Here is a 12,064-nt window from a genome sequence, read left to right on the forward strand (position 1 = left end):
TAAGAATCACTGAGTTGATTAGCAACTATCACTACATTACTGTTAGCATCATTTTGAGTTCATTAGCAATTCTTCCGACATCACTGTCGCAATATTTTGAGGTTCGTAGCAACATTTACTACATTACTGTCGCATTATTTTGAGGTTTGTAGCAACTCTTTGAACATGACTGTCAGCATCACTTTGAGGTCATTCGAAACATTCACTCCATTACTGTTAGCATCATTTTGAGTTCATTCGCAATTCTTCTGACATCACTGTCGCATCATTTTGAGATCATTAGCAATTCTTCTGACATCACTGTCACATTATTTTGAGGTTCGTAGCAACTCTTACTACATTATTGTTGCATTATTTAAAGGTTCGTAGCAACTCTTACTACATTACTGTCAGCATCACTTTGAGTTTATTAGCAACTATCACTACATTACTGTTAGCATCATTTTGAGTTCATTAGCAATTCTTACGACATCACTGTAGCAATATTTTGAGGTTCGTAGCAACTTTTACTACATTACTGTCGCATTATTTTGAGGTTCCTAGCAACTCTTAGTACATGACTGTCAGCATCACTTTGAGGTTATTCGAAACGTTCACTCCATTACTGTTTGCATCATTTTGAGTTCATTAGCAATTCCTCTGACATCACTGTCGCATTATTTGTCGTTTCGTACCAACTTTTACTTCATTACTGTTACATTATTTTTAGGTTCGTATCAACTCTTATTTGACTGTCAGCATCACTTTGAGGTTGTTCGAAACACTTACTACATTACTGGAAGCATCACTGAGTTTATTAGCAACTATCACTATGTTACTGTTAGCATCGTTTTGAGTTTAATAGCAATTCTTACGACATTACTGCCAGCATCATTTTTAATTTACTCGCCACTCTAACCAAATGACTGTCAGCATCACTTTGAGGTTATTCGAAACTTTCACTCCATTACTGTTAGCATCATTTTGAGTTCATTAGCAATTCTTACGACATCAGTGTTGCATCATTTTGAGATCATTAGCAATTCTTACTCGATCACTTTCGCATTATTTTGAGGTTATTAGCAACTCTTACTACATTACTGTCAGCATCACTTTTAGTTTATTAGCAATTCTTACGACATCACTGTCGCATCATTTTGAGATCATTAGCAATTCTTACTAAATCACTGTCGCATCATTTTGAGATCTTAAGCAATTCTTCTGACATCACTGTCGCATTATTTTGAGGATCGTAGCAACTCTTACTACATGACTGTCAGCATCACTTTGAGTTCATTAGCAATTCTTACTACATCACTGTAGCATTATTTTGAGGTTATTAGCAACTCTTACTACATTACTGTAGCATTAGTTTGTGTTCATTAGCAATTCTTACAACATCACTGTCGCATTATTTTGTGTTTCGTAGTGTGGCAAGGCGAGCGGTGGGGAACAGTTGCCAACAACGCCACCTGGGGGCTTTCACCCCAGGATATAAACAAAATTTCAAAATGACCAGGCTTCCTTTTGAACAAAGGCACACAGGTCGAGAGACACAACAGGACAGGACCGTGATTTCCAATTATAAAAATACTTTTATTAGAAAAATAGTTTAAAATGAGCAACAGACTAAATGAATACCAATGGATAAAATAAGGAGTGCAAGAGGAATTACCGTAAAGAAAAGGGGACAGGGCTGGGGCTTACCACGACAGCGGTAACGAAAAGGGGAGGGATCCAAAAAAACTACACTGCGCCCGTGACACAGCAAACCAAAAAAACATGAATAAGGAACCACCACCAGGGGTACCGCTGCCGCTCTGGGCCCTCAACACCTGTCAAAGAAAAGAAAAGAACACCATCAAAAACATGAAATCAAGGCAACCCTCACACACGAACTAAATATCACTACCCCAATAACCCAACAGAAACTGTTTTAAATCCAAATGATCAAAATGGGGAGCAGAAGGCAATAATAATAATAATAATAATAATAATATAATAATAAGGGTTCTAAACAATAAATCAAATGTAACCCACAAAAACTAACAGTAATAATTCAAAGAAAGAAATAACAAATAGAAAAGGAATAAACTCAAGTAATTAAGGAAATGTCTGCCCCTCTAATTAAAACCAGGCTCCAAGGGGGATGGCTCAGCGCCGATGAGGGTCGGGATGCCCTCTCTTGGCCCACGTTGAGGCTCTTATAAAGGCCGTAGTGCACGGCTTTAACCGCCGTCACTGGGAGCAGAGCCGTTATGAGCCGAATCAGCAAGAATCCAGACTGAAGACGAGGAGAAGAGAAGAAGAAGAAGAACCAAAACAGCAGCTAGGCTCACAGCAGCAATTGACGGCTGCGCACTGCAAAATAAACAAGTTAACCTAATTAAAATGTGGATGAAGGGCATGACAGAATAACAAAAGCTAAGAATAAACATTTCCTACCGGAGAGCAGAATCGTGGTGTCAGACGAGGCAGGAGGAGGAAGCCCGCAGCCCAGACTACACAAACGATGGCCGGGAGAGGATAATCAGAACACCACAGACCATCGGCAGCTTGATATGAAAGGCAGACAACTACGCGTCTTACCCCCAGAGAGCGCACCACGCACACACCGGCCCCAGGGAGACAGCCCAGCTCCCGGTAACACCACACCGCTGGACGGAGCAAAACCAGAGTAAACATGGGGCCCAGGACACTGAATAAATCGAGCAGAGCAAGCATGCATACCTTTGTTTGTAACCGATCTGCTGACCAGCGAGACGCCACCACGCACGGCTGTCGGCTCCGTGAAGGAGGGAGAGGAAGTGGAAAGGACGGAGAAGGGTCGGACCAGGTCTACTTCTAGGTGACCACTCACCATCGTCTTCCACACTGCCCCTCACGGTGGGGAGTGTAGCGCTATCCTGCCACAGTACATTTGTTTCATTCTTTTGCTCTTGCACTTTAATTAAAATGGACTTGACTTGAGAATGTTTTGTTTCAAAATATAGATGAATTCCCAGATTTATAGGTAGCATGAGTATGAAGTTGCACTTGCACCCGGTGGGAAAATGTCCTCTGCATTTGACTCTAACTATGTAGGAGCAGTGGTAGCAGTGTCAGCCTGGGGGCTTGGTCAAGATCAATGACAGGAGTAGCAGACAGGTAATATCCATGGCATGCTTGTTGTTTGAGAGGAGTAAGGGTACACTGTTGGTCTCTCACCTGATGGGCTGTCATCAGCACAAATGATCTGTTCCTAAACATCAAAATCTACCATCCCCCTGATTGTTTTTTACAACTGGAGTACTGGTTAACACTTTAGAAAGCCTTCATTCAGAGCTGTGAAGAACCTTGAACCTGATATCCCAGACATCAAAGTGGGCCACTAACTGGCCAGATGAAGCTATGCTAGGCTGCTGTACTCTGAAGAGCTAAAGTAGCAGCTTCTGAGAGGGATGCTAACCTGGATGTGTTCATCTCCTACTTTAATATCAGCCCCCAACTTGGAGCTCTGACAGCCTCCAGCTTGTTGTTCCTGTTTCTGCTTCAGTCAACAGGGAACTCCAACCTGCAGTAGAATCTTCAACAATGGAATAGAAAAGTGAGGAAGAAAAACTAGAATAAACTTACAAAGCTGAGAAATGTTCATGAAGAAGAAAGGCACACGTTATGATTGAGGCCAGAAACTAAAACTCCACACCAAATGTACTTTGACTTGTAGGATAATGAACTTGAATGTGTTGAAACAGCAGATCAATGAATCCACTACCACACAACAAGATGATGACCCCCTACCACAAGATGGCGTCACAGATCCTGACGCTCTGAACAGGAAACACCGAGCAAAACATTACAACAAAGCTCCTGTTGTTCCCTCCAGGAAAAACTGTGGTTCCGATGAGAAAAGGATCCCAGCCTCCTCTGAGGATCCATGGCCGCACCATTGGGTAGAAGGACGATGGGGTCGGCACCAGGAGGAACCCTGGTGTCTCCGATGCAGGGAAGATGGAGCAGTGAAGAGGCCACATTGTGGCGTCCTAAAGAGGACATTTGGTGGAGCCTGAGACAGCAAACATCACGCCCCCTTCATCAGAAGAACCACAGCACCAGAAGAAAGAATCCTGGCAGTGACGACAGGGAGGATCAGGGTGACCTCCTCACCTCCACCTTTGAACCTTCAAATGAACTTTAAAAAGCTTTAGAGTGGAGAAGGATTTTAAAACATTTTATTGTTTTTTCCTTTCATTCTCATTTGTGCGATTGTCTGATTTATTAGAAATAAACACTGTCTGCTGGGTTTACATTGACTGTGATTCTCTTTTTGCATGCAAGTTGAAAGTTCTGCCAATAAAAACCACAAGTATTTGAAGACCAAAGGAAGAACCCCCAAAGTCAGGACCCTGAGATCAAAGTGAGCGCTCTGATCTCAGAGGTCTGGGATATTTCCCATCCCATGGCCCTTCAAATAAGAGCCCTGTGTCTCTGTCTCAAAGTTTTCAACCGTATTTGTTTGTTAAATTAAAACCAGACGACCACTGTGGTCCTTTTTACACGGTAAGTAAAGCACAGATGCCCTGGTGGACCTGTTGGCACCCTGGACTTTGAATCCAGTGACCTGAGTCCAAGTCTCCGTTCCAGCAGGTTTCCTGCAGCCTTCAGCAGAGCTGCCATGTTTCTCTGTAGAGAACTAAGTGATGCTCTCAGCAGGTTGAGGGCACCACCAACAAGTGAGGGATGAACCTCTGACTTCCTTCTTGTCAAACAGGAAACTCCTAATACCTCATTTGAGTAAAGTACCTCATATTCCTGACATCCAAGTAGTAGTGAAGTGGAGGAAGAAGGGAGGTGATCTCCAACAGGATCCTTCTTTCCTCTGTCCTCCTTGATCTCATGGATCACCACAGTCAAGGGGAGACCCAAGCTCCCGGATGGATCTGGCACTCAGGAACTGCTGAGTTTTCCAGTGGACTTTGTTCCATCCATGGTTCAGGAGCAGGACTCCTCCTGGTTAACCTGGTATCTTTCCACCCAACTGTGGGTTCTTGGAGAATTTTTCATGTCATGTCAAGAAATCAGGCTGGTGGGTTTTTCAATGACAGAAATTCTGGTAACTTAATTAAGTGGCATGTTTGTTGAAGCAGTAATTAACTGATAAATTAAGGAAGGCCTGGCCAGTCTTTGCTCCCAGGTCATACGATGGAGTTAGAAAGTCCTGAATCAATCTGGAGTTCCTTGATTTCCTTGTGGTTCATGATCCTTTTGCCAGTGTAGTCTGGAACAAGAGCAAGATGAACCTCCAAATATCAACATGTTGATTGCAGGTGATGTCAAGTGGTATTTAGAGGAACCTCCTCTTTGTGTTTGGTTCCAGGGTGGAAGGGTGAGAACTCTGGACTCTGGATCAGTGATCAGAGTTCAAGTCTCAGAAGGACTTTCCTGTCTGGAATGTGTCCCATGTAACAAACTGATCAAGAGATGCAATGTGGTTCTAATGTTCTGGTTCATTTCTTCCTGCCATGAACTCAGACTGTGTGTTTAATGTTAACAATAAATGCAACAACGAAGGAGCCAGTAGCTCCTGTGGAAAAAATTCTACTTTGTCAGTGAATTAATTGATTTCATATTGAAGTCTGCAACTTTCAGTGTCTGTCAGGATGGCCGAGCGGTCTAAGGCACTGCGTTCAGGTCGCAGTCTCTCCTGGAGGCGTGGGTTCAAATCCCACTTCTGACAAAGGACATTTTCTCCACATTCCTATGCATCCACAATGGTACATTCCAAACCCAGTTGAAGCTGCTCTCCACTGATGGGAGTGAGTGGTTGAACTGGCAGCAAAGGAGGCAAAGGAGCTTCCCTGTGACGGTCCAACATCGCCTGGTTTCCTCCAACATGGAGCAGCCACCAAAACTGATCTTCAAATGTTGGATCAAAGTCTACTGATCCACCTGTCTCATGTTGATGAGGTCATCCAGCCTGATGATCTCTAGGTTCTCCTTTGAGTGGTTCCCTCTGGGAGAGTTCTCCCTCTGTAACTTGTGTGTGTGTTTGCTCGTATCCTGTTTCTCCTTGACAGCACTTTAGTGTTTTTACCACTGGTGTGTCATCTGTGGTTCACCTTTTATTTGACTTCTTTGTCAAAGATGAAGGTGTTTGTGGTCATTCATCAATCATGTGATGGCTCATGTGACTGTGAGTCTGATGGAGAGCTTGTAGCGTCTCTCAATCTGATCACTTCAGGCTATTGAAGCTACTCTGATGTAGCCTGACTAGCTCAGTCGGTAGAGCATGAGACTCTTAATCTCAGGGTCGTGGGTTCAAGCCCCACGTTGGGCGTTCATCTTGAACATCCCTGCTTGTCCTCTCACTTTCTGCAGCTGTGATTGGGAATTGTAAGAAAAATCACTGAATGAACAACACAACCACAGACTGTGTCTGAAGTTCCACACCTGCACCCGACTCAGAATGTAAAACCAGTGTGGACTCAATTGTATCCACTGTCAATCCTGATTCTGCAGAAATGTCTTTGTGTGTTTTGATGGACGCGAGCCAAGCAGAAATTTCCCACAATGCAATAGGGTGGCGTTTGGTCAGTGTTGAGCAGGCGTCAGTCTGACAATGATGTCATATTATTGTGTCATCACTTGACCAGACCCAAAAGTAGGCTCAGGTATCAGTTTCTTCTCAATGCTAATGTCTGCTAGCTTAGTCTGCACATCATGTTGATACACGTGTGTGTGTGTGTGTGTGTGTGTGTGTGTGTCAGAATCGGAATCAGAATCTTTTATTTTCGTTGTACGGGGGGGGGGGTACACTGACAATAGTTAGAGCGCTCTTCCAGAGCCACCGTGCACCACAGAATGCAGATACAAAGAAAAGATAGAAAAGATAAAAGCAAGATAAAAGACACTGTTAGAACAGAAAGATCCATCAACCCACCAACCAGAGGTGTGTCTGGTACAGATGTGGAATTATTGGCTCACACAATGTTGAGGACACTGGAAGAAGACAAACAAAAAAGGCTGGTGTGATCCAGATCTTCATCAAAAATGGTCCTGGAGAACTGTTCAATGTGTCAGGACTTCAGAAGCTCCAATCCTCTCTAAGGTCCAGTGAGAGTGGAAGAGATTATAAATGAGAGAAGCAGGGCCCTCACTCAGAACTGAACCAGCTCAGTTGGGAGAGCCTTAGACTGAAGATCTAAAGGTCCCTGGTCCGATCCCAGGTTTCAGCAGAGGAGCAGCATTGACTTTACTTTCCAGTGGAGGAACTTCAGACATGAAGGAAACTAACATCTTGTCCTGTGCATTCTTGTGACATTCAGGACATTTTTGGAGCCTCTTGTTGGATTTTGCCACAGAGAATCAGAGCCAATCAAAAGCATGGTGGACTTTAACATGGAGGACTGAACAAGTCAAGAAAGCATCAGTTTGACCTTCACAGGTGTTTCTGTTCCTGTCTCAATGCTGTAGAAAGAGCCTGAGGAGCTCAGACGGTAGAGCATCAGACTTTTAATCTGAGGGTCCAGGGTTCAAGTCCCTGTTCAGGTGCTGTGGAGGTTCCAGTGTTTGACAACATGGTACTGGATGAAGTTTAGTGTTGAACAAACTGTCAACATCAAAAGTAGAAGTGTTCTTGTCTTGCCACTATGAGACAGTCGCTAGAAAACTGACCAACAATAATTTCATGTGGCATGAAATTATTGTTGGTCAGTTCACTCACTTCAGGTGTGAAAGCTTTTGTTTATGAAGTTTGAACTGAGCTGGCCAGGAGTTGAACCTAGAATCTTCTGATCCGAAGTCAGACGCGTTATCCATTGCGCCACCAGCCCTACAGAGGGGAGGGGCTTCAACAAACTCCTCATCATTTCCACCCCCAGGAGTGAAGCCTCCCGGGACCCAAGAGGCTCCAGCTGGCAGAGCTCTCACTCATTTCTCCACCACCTCGCTAACCTGAGCTGGAGCATCTGAGAACCAAACAGTGTCCCCCTTCATTCCAGAGCCCCCACCACTTTAACCACAGCCGGCCGGCCTCCTCCACACTGCTACTAAAATTGAAGACTGAAGCGTCTCATCAAGAGATCTGTGACAGGCGTCTGCTGTGGAGGGTCAATCTGTCCGTCCACATTCAGATCATCGATGCAGCGACTCTGCTAGGATCAAACTACTCAGGATGAAACAGACCAATGTTGACATCAAGTAGCAACTCAGCAGCTGATCAACAGAGTCCTCAGCACCAGTAGAGCCTGGTCCTGGTCCCTGGGGGGCTCCAACCACCAGCCTCTCTGTTAACAGCCGAGCGCCACAGAGACTCACATTCACACTCACATTCATACCTACAGTCAATTTAGAGTATCAATCAGCCTCGTCCCAAATTACATGTCTTTGGACGGTGGGAAGAAGCCGGAGTACCAGAGAGAACCCACACATGGACGGGGAGGCAAGGCAATTTTCTTTGTAGAGCCCGTTTTCACCAACAGTTTGTCTCAAAGGGCTTCACATGGCATCATAACAACATCCTCTGCCCTTAGACCCTCACATCGACTGAGGAAAAACTCCATAGAAAACCCTTTTAACAGGGAAAAATCTGAGAAACCTCAGGGTGAGCAACAGAGGAGGATCCCTCACCCAGGAGGACAGACGTGCAGTTGATGTTGTTACAGACAAGAAAACAGTTTACAATACAAAATGTGAGAAACATGGAAATGTTAATAACAGCTGAAGAAGGAAGCTTCTGGAAGGGGAGGCAGGGAGAGCAAGCCAGCTTGATGGGGGACTGGATGGTAGACTGGTTCATGGAAGGGGAGCGCAGGCCAGTATAACAGTAGGGAATAAGGGGGGGGGGGGGGGGCGATGCAGGCGGCGGTTGGGGCTCTGGTGGATCCGTGGAAACACAGAGAGACTGCGAAACACCAAGGCCAAACTACAAAGTGCAACAAGTAGTGGTCGTGACAGTTCCAAAAATGTGTGGGGAGGAGAGGAGGAGAGAGGGGGAGAGGAGAGGAGAGGAGAGGAGAGGAGGGAAGGGCTCCATGTAACCTGATGTGTCTCCCAGCAGTCTAAGCCTGTAGCAGCATAGAGGAGGGGAGAACATGCAGACTCTACACAGAAAGATTCTGCACCCGAGCCTGGACTCAAATCCAGAACCTTCTTGCTGTGAGGCCACAGTGCTGACCCCTAAACCATCATGCTGCCGTGGTCTCATATACTTTTCTAAATTGTGTTTCTTTCATGTCCTCCTGAGATCAAAGACAGAATTCTAGCTACTGTCAAAGCCCTGATGACATCATCAGGAATTCTGACTTTGATCTGGAGACTCTTGCTTTAATCTGAATTTGACCTGACTAATGTTTTAGTTTAGGTTGCATGATACCGACCACCTCATTTCTCCTGATGGACTGGTGACCTGTCCAGGGTGAACCCTGCCTCTTGAACAACGTCACCTGGGATCGCCCCCCCCCCCCCCCCCCATGACCCCATACCCCCTTCCCTCATGTGACTCTTTCATGCGGGCCTCTCAAAACAAAAACATGGCCACCGCTCCTGTCATTTTCGGAGGAAAGTGCCTTCTTCCAAGATAGTTTTGATTTAATAAAGCATTCTGATGACATTTCTAGAGAGAAATATGCATTTTGTTTTCAGAATCTTCGCTCAGTTCTTGTGTTTAATCTTTGGTTTGTTTGTTTGTTTGGTTTGTCTTCTGTGAGAAAATCCGGTAGTTGTCGCTCACTCCGAGGAAAAAAAACAAATATTTTTAATACTTCATCTTTTGATTAATAAGACAATCTACAAATTCATTTAATTTCTGGATGTTTATTCTACCTACAAAGTCCATTTGTCACCATTATAGATCGACCAATCAGCATTAAGAATATAAACAATGACTCAAACTAATGGCGGTCTGCTGACGTCACATCCGTCACAGAGGCTCACTCCTGCACTCAGAGGTGGCCTTTTAGTTCCATCACTTCACGCTATATTTACAGATTTATGATTGAGGGGAACAAACCACTCTGATGTCTGGGTTCATCAAGGATATCATTAAAGAAGTCCTAACTATCTGGCCAGTTAAATTGATCCTAACTGTTCTTCAGATGTTGTGCTGGTAATGTCATGTAGTTTCTTTTCCAATGTAACTTTGTCGTTCTGATGTGTGTATTTTTACTGCTCCAACAAAGCTGTTCCTCTTCTGGGGAAATCAATCATTCAGGCAATCAATAACTGAGTGTCTCTGATGCTGTACTGTAGTATTGCAGTACAACAACACTCTGATCCTTCCTTTTCAAATGTTTTTATTGTGTTTCTCTCATCAGGTGTTCACAATGATGACAATAAAAATCAATAATTGATATTCAGCTTTGTTTCAACAATAATAACTGATCAGAAATGAGGCCTGATGGCTGCAATAGCAGCTTTGTGCTGTTCAGTGACTCCTGCTATAAAAAGGAGTCAAGGCGGTCTTAAAGATGTGAAAATGTTCCAAAAATCCTTCTTCATGTTGGTCCTGAACAAGATTGGTGTCAGGCCTTTTTTCAAAGGAGCTCCAAAAGGCTCACTTAACCCTTTGAGGCCTGGCTGAGACACAAGGCCTGTTGACCTTTGACCCTGTTGCTCTTTTGCTCTCATTGGCCTCTCCAGTGGATACAGACCTGAAACTTTATGAAATCCTAATCTGGTGGAATAATTCTAGAACCCCCTCCCAAACAGGAAGTAGCTTCAGGAAGGAGGTGGGGCTTCAAAGTTTTAAATATTGGTTTCTGGCAGAGGTGTGAGCTCCTCCCAGAAAGCTCATCTCATTTGGAGCAACTTTGACCAGTTATGATGCTTCATTGAAAGACTTTACTGGACTTTGCCACGCCCTTTACAGACAGCAGAAAGGACTTAGGGGGGTCAAACCAGCACAGATGCGATCCTTCGAGAACAGAACAACACACTCAAATTTCAACTTCCTAGGTTCAAAGAGAAAAAACTATCCCCTTGTGAAACTGGGCAAAATCAGGGTCTGGGACTTCTGCACTCCGAGAGCCTTTTGGAGCAGAATTGAGGATCAAATCTGGGTTCTGGTGTTTCTACTTGGGCTACATCCACCAAACTTTACACACATAGTGTGATGCCCCAGAGTAGCATGTGCTGGGAATTTCAGCCATCTAGGTGCTAAGGGGCCCAAGCACGGTCCCGGGGCATCCACTAACCCTAAGGGGCTCCTCAAAGTCTGGCCCCTCTTCCCTGGTTTCATTTGAGCTGAAGCCACCAAAAGTCACACCAATGGTTGATGTCAGTGAGAGGACTGATTCTGACATTTTCAGCCATCCAGAAGTTACAGAGCTGAAACACAAGACCCCAAAGCCCCTTCCATGTTTGTTGCCAGAGATATCGTAGTCATGACTGTGCACCTCCTTTATGAAGAAAAACAAAACAACTACTGCTTTGGGGCTTGTGTTCAGCGTTATTATATTATATTATTATATTATATTATGTGTGTAAAGTTTGGTGGATGTAGCCGGATGGGCCGGTGTGAGCAGGCATTTCAAAATATATATTTCTGGTAAAAACGCAGAAACAGCAGTTAGTTTGTTTTTGTGTTAAAATGAGAAACAGACCCATCCAGTTGTAGTGCCACCACTCAGCGGCCGCCTTGCAGTCAGAAGCCATGAAGAATGTTGCCCAGTAAGAGGAAGGAGAAAGGAGGAGCCGAAAAAGAGAGACTCCGGAAAAGAAAAGCAGCCGAATTTCCAAAACTCGACGCGTTCTTCCAGGGCTGGACTGGGAAGAAGAGACGTCAGGTGTTGGAACGTGTAGTGGAAGAAGAAGGCCTCTGTGAGTAGTGAAAGGGTATCACTCTTTTAACATGGTTACTGTCTTCCATGTAGAATACTGCACTTTATTTTAATTTTTGAAACTTCAAAATGTGCGCATACATCCTCTGGTATGGCGTGTGCTTACACATATCGTGTAAATAACCATGGAGGGCTGCCAGGGATGAAAAATGCCAGGGCCATTTTTTGGTCCCAGTCCAGCCCTGCTTCTTAACCTGCTCACGGTGTCCTGTCAGCTGTCTTCCCTCAAGGAGGTGGCCAGTCTTGCTCTGGAGCAGTTTCAAAAATAG

At 44.5% G+C, this 12,064-nt stretch overlaps 3 non-coding genes across 3 annotated transcripts; 2 read left to right on the plus strand and 1 right to left on the minus strand.

Moving 5' to 3' along the window:
* Positions 1-5,612: 5,612 nt before the first annotated feature.
* trnal-cag (transfer RNA leucine (anticodon CAG)) lies at positions 5,613-5,695 on the plus strand. The gene has a single exon. It is a non-coding gene; the product is annotated as a tRNA-Leu (tRNA).
* A 527-nt stretch (positions 5,696-6,222) lies between these two features.
* trnak-cuu (transfer RNA lysine (anticodon CUU)) lies at positions 6,223-6,295 on the plus strand. Its single transcript has one exon. It is a non-coding gene; the product is annotated as a tRNA-Lys (tRNA).
* Positions 6,296-7,717: 1,422 nt separating this feature from the next.
* trnar-ucg (transfer RNA arginine (anticodon UCG)) lies at positions 7,718-7,790 on the minus strand. Its single transcript has one exon. It is a non-coding gene; the product is annotated as a tRNA-Arg (tRNA).
* Positions 7,791-12,064: the final 4,274 nt, after the last annotated feature.

The sequence above is a fragment of the Aulostomus chinensis genome, chromosome 1, assembly GCF_037954235.1.
Source record: "Aulostomus chinensis isolate RoL2024-O1b breed Wild chromosome 1, RoL_Achi_v1.0, whole genome shotgun sequence".
NCBI lineage: Eukaryota > Metazoa > Chordata > Actinopteri > Syngnathiformes > Aulostomidae > Aulostomus > Aulostomus chinensis.